Source organism: Grammomys surdaster, unplaced genomic scaffold (assembly GCF_004785775.1).
Source record: "Grammomys surdaster isolate TR1022 unplaced genomic scaffold, NIH_TR_1.0 126063, whole genome shotgun sequence".
Classification (NCBI taxonomy): domain Eukaryota; kingdom Metazoa; phylum Chordata; class Mammalia; order Rodentia; family Muridae; genus Grammomys; species Grammomys surdaster.
This window is the reverse complement of record NW_021620873.1, coordinates 670,757-679,081: the sequence shown is the minus strand read 5'-3', so window position 1 is coordinate 679,081 and position 8,325 is coordinate 670,757. Positions and strand designations below refer to the sequence as shown.

At 44.9% G+C, this 8,325-nt stretch overlaps 1 non-coding gene and 1 pseudogene across 1 annotated transcript; both read right to left on the bottom strand.

Annotated features, from left to right (window-relative positions):
• Positions 1 to 4,782: 4,782 nt before the first annotated feature.
• Positions 4,783 to 6,131, bottom strand: LOC114610906 (annotated as a pseudogene).
• A 1,757-nt stretch (positions 6,132 to 7,888) lies between these two features.
• Positions 7,889 to 8,020, bottom strand: LOC114610933. The gene has a single exon (XR_003709756.1). It is a non-coding gene; the product is annotated as a small nucleolar RNA SNORA17 (small nucleolar RNA).
• Positions 8,021 to 8,325: the final 305 nt, after the last annotated feature.

Sequence of the window (8,325 nt, the reverse complement as noted above, 5' to 3'; positions counted from 1 at the left end):
TTTCTTTCTTTCTTTCTTTCTTTCTTTCTTTCTTTCTTTCTTTCTTTTTCTTTCTTTCCTTGCATGTGCTATACATGTACATGCTATAAGCTCACAGTGGCCATTCAACATGTATTTGTTGCAACCAAATACAGCTTCTCTTCCTTATTGTGGTGCATAGTTTCAGAGCATTTCAGACCATCACAGTGAGGAGAGCAGGGCATTGAGAACCTGTGGCAGTCTCTTTGTACCAGAGCTGTAGATGAGGGAGGAAGAGGGAGAGGAAGAGGGAGAGGAAGAGGGAAAAGGAGGGAAGGTGGAGGGGGAAGGGGAGGAAGAGGAGGGAAGAGAGGGGGAAGCAGCAGGGGGAAGGAAAGGGGAATGGAGAGGGAATCAGAGAGGGAGGCAGCAGGTATATAATCTTCAAAGGCTCATCTCTAGTGACATACTTCCTCCAGCTAGGCCTTACGCCATAGATGTTCCAGAGACTCTCGCAACAGTATCAGCAGATGGGAACAAGTGTTTAGGACATGAATCTGGGTAAGGGGGTGCATTTCAGATAAACAATAATGCTGTCAAGGTAATTGGAAAGTCGTAAGAAGAATTGAGGAGAAAGGAAAAAATTTTCTAGTAGTGGTAAGACCATCTATCTCAACGTTCACATAAACTTTGGTTAAAAAAAAAAACACATATAGGAAGAACATGATTTTCACTGATTGAAAACAAAAAAAGTCTGAGTTTACTATGGATAGTCATACTATCAGTTTCTGTGAAGAGTGAGCTACTTATTGACCTAAAAACCATCCCTATGGTGTGTGTGTATCTCTCTGTGTGTGTGTGTGTCTGTGTGTGTAGATTTTTTGAGGCACTAGACATGAGCCTTAAATGTGTCATTGAGATGGACATTAAGCTGTGTCCCCAGTCCTATAATGGTGCACTGTTGAACACAAGAAGAGAAAAAAAAATGTTATTAGAAGTGTTTTATGTAGGAACCTATTTATATAAAACAAATGCATTTATAGCATTGAATTATTAGTATAAGTACAGAGAAATACAGAGAAAGATACACACCAGCTTTTTAAAATATGTCATCACAGTCAAGTGGGGAAGATTATGTTAGAAGACAGTTATTAAATTTCCTCTAGAAATATTTACCTGGCTTTAAGTTTTACAATAAATGTATTGCTTTGGAATAAAAACGCATTATAAAGAAATGATTATAGCAATGTAGAACTGGACTGAGACATATAGTCCAGAGAGGCGACACTGTCGGTGCCTTCAGTGACTAGTGAGTTAACCTTCTTCTCCTGCTCCGTATCCTCTGGTGGGCCCAGCTCTTGTTCACAAATCCAGTTATTAAGAATAGATGGCAGGCTGCTGGGGACTGACCCTAAGGCCATAGTCCAAGAGGAGAGCTCAGAGAGAGCCCCTTCCTCCGGGTGATTTATCACCATGCTGTTTTGTAGGGCTGTAATATTGGCTGCAACATAAATTGTGCAATAGGGGAGAGCTAAATAAATGATGACATGCTCACTTGGAAATATTACAAAAATGGAAGCATCCGATACTTTATGATATCCTGTAAATTGTTAATTAAAAAGCACAACATGGAAAAACTAAGTTCTATGAGCACAAGGATATGAAAATGCTTAGAAAAAACAGTATTATAAAAAGACACACACCAATAGGTTAAAGCAACTTCTGTTAGAACCTCTGACATCAAACACACAGATGATTACTAGAATATGCAGTAGTCCTTCTGGGAAAACCACACCCAACTCTGTGAGCTGCTAAAGACTGCTCATTTTACCTTAAAAATGATTTCAAAGGTTAACACTTTGGCCAACATTTTCAAATAACACTACAGTACAAACATCTTTGTCCCCACCCCACTGCCAGTTGCATCTCAAGAAGGAGTCGGTGCATCTTGAGAAGAAAAACCCAACAGAAACAAACAAAACCCCAAAACAAACAAACAAAAAACAAAGTCTGTCATTTGTTTGATTTGTAAGCCTGTTCCGTGTCTTGTGATGTATTTGGGGGGGGTCAGGGGGAGTGATTTCTATTAGTCCTAAATATCACAAGTCAAGGGTAAATCTAGGTCAAGTTGTTGAAAAGTCCGTTTGTAGGCAGAACAATGAACTAGGAGTTGGAAGATCTTCCGGCCATCTGCACATCCATCCATCCATCCATCCATCCTTCCATCCATCCTTCCATCCATCCTTCCATCCATCCATCCATCCATCCATCCATCCATCCACATCTATTATGTACAAACCACTGTAGGTATTATAAACTTAGTAAAAACAATCTGGCTTCTGCCACCATCACAACAACAACAATGGCTGAAAGATTGTGATCGAAGAAAGGAATTATGGGGTATGGAGAAAGGTAACTCTGATTCTCTTTAAGACAGTAGTCTTGACTCCAGAATGGAAGTACTCCTGAAACTACAAGCCTGCATACTGTTGGCTATTGGAATTAAAACTGTGTAGTGACTGAGAACATGGTTTATGTGGTTGAGTCAAGTCTCTTCTCCATCAGGAAGTGTGTGGCTTGAGGCAAATTAATGAACATCTTCAGGAATGACTTCCCAGACTGGACTGAAAAGATCACAACATTAGAAATCTCACTGGGAAAGAATTGGGATCCCAGTAAAGCTGCTCATACAAGCTTCTGCTACAGCTCTAACCCCTAATTCCAGCAGGCACATCGTAGCTTTATTACTACTGAATAGCATATTAGCCTCAGCCATTCCAGCAAAGTGGATATTATGACACTGCCATGGAATATAGTTCATTTCCTATTTCAGCAAAGTATTTTTATCTGCAAAGTTTGGACCTAGGTTCATAAATATGTCATCATGTTCCTGGTCATCACATTCCTGAAACATTTCCGGATTAGCCTCTGGAGTGAGTCCTCTCCACAGGGCTGTAGGTGTGTGAATAGCAGGGATCTTACTCACGTGGGAGCCTCTCTGCCCTCCTCTGATGTGACATAAATTGGAGGAGGTTTCGGGGCTTCCGCCCACTCCCTGGAGCCCCTTCCAGCCAGGACTTCTTGACAGCTCTGTGGTTTGAGTTGTCATCACAAATAACCACTCATTTCTCAACTGACGCCTGGTGTGGCAACATCCCAGCAGGGCTGTGGGAACAGAGCCCATGAACCAGAAAGAGGCAGGGAGATGATGACCTGGGATGGTGGTGGTAATAGGCAAAGACACCTAATGGACAAAACTCAGATAGGTCCTTTGTTTAACTCAGATAGGTCCTTTGTTTAACTCAGATAGGTCCTTTGTTTTCCAGAGCAGCAGGAAGTTGCCCCAGCTGCTCTGTATAATCTCAGGTGGATTATATTTGAAAGCTACTTCTGAATTCCTGTAGTCATTAGTGTATACCCCAATCAACAGAGCTATAAACACACTTAATGGCAGGAGGCTGTATTGAGTTCAAATTTTCCTGTTGGAATCAGTATTTGATCGAACACTTCATACAGGAGAAGCTGAGATACAGGCAGATGAATTACTTGCTTGCTTGTCTGTCTGTTTATATATTTGCACAACCACTGTGAGCAGGAATCAGATTCAATTTTTGGCTGTAAGGTACTGGTTGTGATGTTTTTCTCTGTGAGGTGTTGTCTTAAAACTCTGGTTCATAAGCAGGCATCCTTAGCTAAATAAGACCTCACATGGAATGCCTTGAGAACCTAAGTTCAGAGAGGCTTCCCAGAGTTCTCCTGTTGGGTTGGTCTGAGATACAAAGTAGGAGCTTCCTCCGGGGAATTGACTTCTTGTCTAGCAAGGGGGCGGTTGGAAATGTATTGTTTTGCTCTTGAGACAGAGGCTCTTGGCCTGGTGGCTCTCTCTGATCTTACACAGAGGAGCATGGCCGAGAGTACAGAGAAGCAAGATAGGGCAGAGATGAATGGGAATGGACCAGCACATCTCAATCCAGTGTCTCCATGGCAGCTGCCCAGGGTTGGTGCTGCTGAGTCAAAAGCTATTTTTCAGCTCATCCTGTGCCTATGAGTCCACCGGGGCCACAGTTTTCTAAACTGCGGTTTCTCTTTCTACATGGGGTCCCATAACTCAATATTGGTGTTTTGAAAAAATGTCTAATGGTCAGATTTCTGAGTATGCAGTGACCAAAAATTAATTTGAAATCAAACAAGCAATGAATTTGACATATTGTTAGTGTTCGTCCATGTTGTACCACGTGACTTTTCTTCAGTCTTTGTCTGAACACTCAGGTACACTTTGCTCTACACCAGTGGTTCTCAACCTTCCTAATGCTGTGACCCTTCAATACAGTTCCTCATGCTGTGCTGACCCCCAGCCATAATGTTATTTCCTTGCTACTTCATAACTGTAATCTTGCTACTGTTATGAACCATAATGCAAATATCTGATATGCAGGATATCTGATATGTGACCCCTAAGGGGATTGTGACCTACAGGTTGAGGGTTTCCCTGCATAGTCAAACCACAGAACATCCAAGAGCACAGCTTGATAACCCCTTGCCTCAGATTCAAGATTATTGTGTGTCATAAACTGCAGTGTTTTTTACCGTATAAAGTTTTCAGCTCTTACAGACACATAATGGTTTAATTATGGAAAATGAAGGCTATTAATGATTTCTTTTTTTTTCTTTTCTTGAAGCTTTTACTTTGAGACATCATGGAGACTGAGAGGTACACACATGGAGAAGACATGATCACAGATTGGAAACAGCACAGAAGCATCAGTGCCTGCGGCTAATGCTAGAACTGGAGTTTGACATGATATGGGGGCTGGAGGAATGGACTTAGTATTCTTCTCCTTCTTCCTCACCCTCACCTTCCACAGAATCCACACCAACCTCCTCATAATCCTTCTCCAGGGCAGCCATGTCCTCACGGGCCTCAGAGAACTCTCCCTCCTCCATGCCCTCACCCACATACCAGTGCACAAAGGCACACTTGGCATACATCAGATCAAACTTGTGATCTAGGCGGGCCCAGGCCTCAGCAATGGCTGTGGTGTTGCTCACAGCTCTCTGGACCTTGGCCAGGTCACCACCGGGTACCACAGTGGGAGGCTGGTAATTAATGCCAACCTTGAAGCCAGTGGGACACCAGTCTACAAACTGGATGCTGCGCTTGGTCTTGATCGTGGCAATGGCAGCATTGACATCTTTGGGGACCACATCACCTCGCTACAGCAAGCAACAAACCATATATTTACCATGGCGAGGGTCACATTTCCCCATCTGGTTGGCTGGCTCAAAGCAGGCATTGGTGATCTCTGCTACAGAGAGCTGCTCATGGTAGGCTTTCTCAGCAGAGATGACAGGGGCATAGGTGGCCAGAGGGAAGTGGATGCGAGGGTAGAGTACCAGGTTGGTCTGGAATTCTGTCAGATCAACATTCAGGGCCCCATCAAATCTGAGGGAAGCAGTGATGGAAGATACAATCTGACTAATAAGGCAGTTAAAGTTAGTGTAGGTTGGGCGCTCAATGTCGAGGTTTCTACGACAGATGTCATAGATGGCCTCATTGTCTACCATGAAGGCACAATCAGAGTGCTCCAGGGTGGCGTGGGTGGTGAGGATGGAATTGTAGGGCTCAACCACAGCAGTGGAAACCTGGGGGGCTGGGTAGATGGAGAACTCCAGGTTGGACTTCTTTCCGTAATCAACAGAGAGCCGCTCCATCAGCAGGGAGGTGAACCCAGAGCCAGTGCCCCCACCAAAGCTGTGGAAAACCAAGAAGCCCTGGAGACCCGCGCACTGGTCAGCCAGCTTGCGAATCCTGTCCAAGACAAGGTCAATGATCTCCTTGCCAATGGTGTAGTGGCCTTGGACATAGTTATTGGCAGCATCCTCCTTGCCTGTGATGAGCTGCTCAGGGTGGAAGAGCTGGCGGTAGGTGCCAGTGCAAACTTCATCGATAACTGTGGGTTCCAGGTCTACAAACACTGCCCGGGGCACGTGCTTGCCAGCCCCTGTCTCACTGAAGAAAGTGTTGAAGGAGTCATCTCCTCCCCCAATGGTCTTGTCACTTGGCATCTGGCCATTGGGCTGGATGCCATGTTCCAGGCAGTAGAGCTCCCAGCAGGCATTGCCGATCTGGACACCAGCCTGGCCAACGTGGATGGAGATGCACTCACGCATGATTGCTACGGGTTAGAAGGCAAGGGTGATAGAAGCAGACACCGGGTCCCGGTTACCGTTCCCGACAACTAAGAGTCGAGGTAAGTAACGCAATGAGGCCCTATAAATGCTTTCAAACCATCATTTCTTAGCACCTAGGCATCACATTAGACTGTTTTAAATTGTATTGTGTTGGAATGTTTAGTTTGAAAAACTGCCATTTGAGTTGTTGGCTTGGGTTTCATAGAATTTCCTTAAATGAATTTTGGTTAGCATTAGCACAGGTCTTCCAACAAGGTTTGAGATAAATTTTCTTCTTTCACTTTGTGTTTTATATTTATGAGAAGCTGTGATGTCAGCGCTGATGATTTAGAAAGTCAAAATATCACTGCACTCTGAAAATACTGAAGATATTTTATGCTCTGCAGTATCAAATATTCAGCTGAGATCTAGTTCTTACAAAAATGGACACATCTATCTCAATAACATAAAATGTTCTTTTACCTTAATTAAATGGTAATATCTAAGAACCACAGGCTTGTTTTAAAATAAATTTCTTTGTAATTTATCATCATTAATGTTTAATTTGTGTAGCTATTTCATATACCTATATACGTGGTGCCACATAATTTACATGAAAGGAGACACCAGTACACAGAATTTAGAAAACCATGACCTAGTCCCCTTTCATGTGGACATTCTCCTCTTGGTTATCGTGTTGTTGCCCTGCATCATGGAGATCCTGTAGGTTTGGATCTGTAGAACCAGACCCTTCATGCACTCCAGCAGTTCATTGATGGGGTAAATATTGGGGTGGGCCAATTGAAAGCCCTGGATCTGGGCCTGAGAGGTATCTGAGATGATCAGCCCACAGGCTATCATGCTCTCATGCCTTCCCAATGGGCTCACCGGCAACCACACTACCAGAGTCAGCTCTGCCCTGCCACCCAAGTGAGGTGCAGGGCCTGCTCTCCTGAGTGCCATGGCTGGTAAATGGCAGGACCAGCTCTCCTGTTCTCATGCCTCTAAGGTCAGGTCTTCCAGAATGCCCAGATGAGGGGTGAGGCCAGTTCTCCACAATCCTCAGACATCAACATGTCCTCAGTGGCAGCCAGACCAGGGATGTCTGCCTGGCCTTTGATAGTAACAGACCCCTGCTGCTGCAGGGCCATGGACCCAGATATGACCCAGTGTCAGCACAGACCAGGACCCCACCATGGTCCCAGGTGGCATCACTAGCTGCTCACATCAGACTGCTCCTCACGACCCTCAAGTCTCCAGTTCTTCTTCTCTTCATTGTGCCCTCGTGGTATTTCTCTCCCATTTCATCACCTCTTTACTTGCTCCTCTTAGCGGTTCCTAGGTCTATTCAGTGTCTGGAGTAATTTTAGGCATGATTTCAGAGTGCTATACCTCACTTGTGGATTATAGCACCGGGCAGGGATCATCTCAAGCATGGTCAACTCCCCTGACCAAGTTGGGGGTGCCAGACTCATGTTCACCTCAGGCTAGCCCTCTGTCTGGGACCCATGGAGCCAGTCTGGTGGTCATTCCAGGCTCACTCCTCTCCAGGCCCACCTGAGTGGCCCATCTGTCTTGGGCTCACTTCTGTCTGTGGTCCTTGGTCCCAAGCAGGGTTCTTCCAGTATCCAACTTGCATCATATCCTGGGAGCCTGTGGCGCCTGGGAGCCACTGGAATGATGGTCATCTCAGGCTAGCTCTCTGTCCAGGCCCCCTGGATTCAGACTAGTGGCAGTCTCAGGCTCACTCTTTTCAGTGAATATTAGGCTAGCAATCATTCAGATGTATGTAGGGCAGAATGATGAGTATAGACATTGCCCCTCTCCTCTCTGCTACCTATGGACACACATGTGACACAGTAGCTACATCTACATCATCTTAAGGGGCAGAGTTTTGATTCAAACTTTGGTCACAGAAAACACTAGGGCTAAGACCATCTGTGGGAAGATAAGGTGCACTCACTCCAAGCTAATGAGAATTTCGAGTTACTTAAGCAGCAACAGTTGCCTTGGTAGGTGGTCTTGTATAAAAATTGTGGTACACACGCCCCAGGAAGCACCATTTTGGAAAGCAAAGGCATCAGACTGTTTGGTGTGAGCCATTTGGGTGTGAGAAGTTAACTTGTCAGTGATATGGAGCTGGACATTCAAAGAAACAAAAAGGGGAATGTGAAGAGCCAGGGGATGGGAAAACAG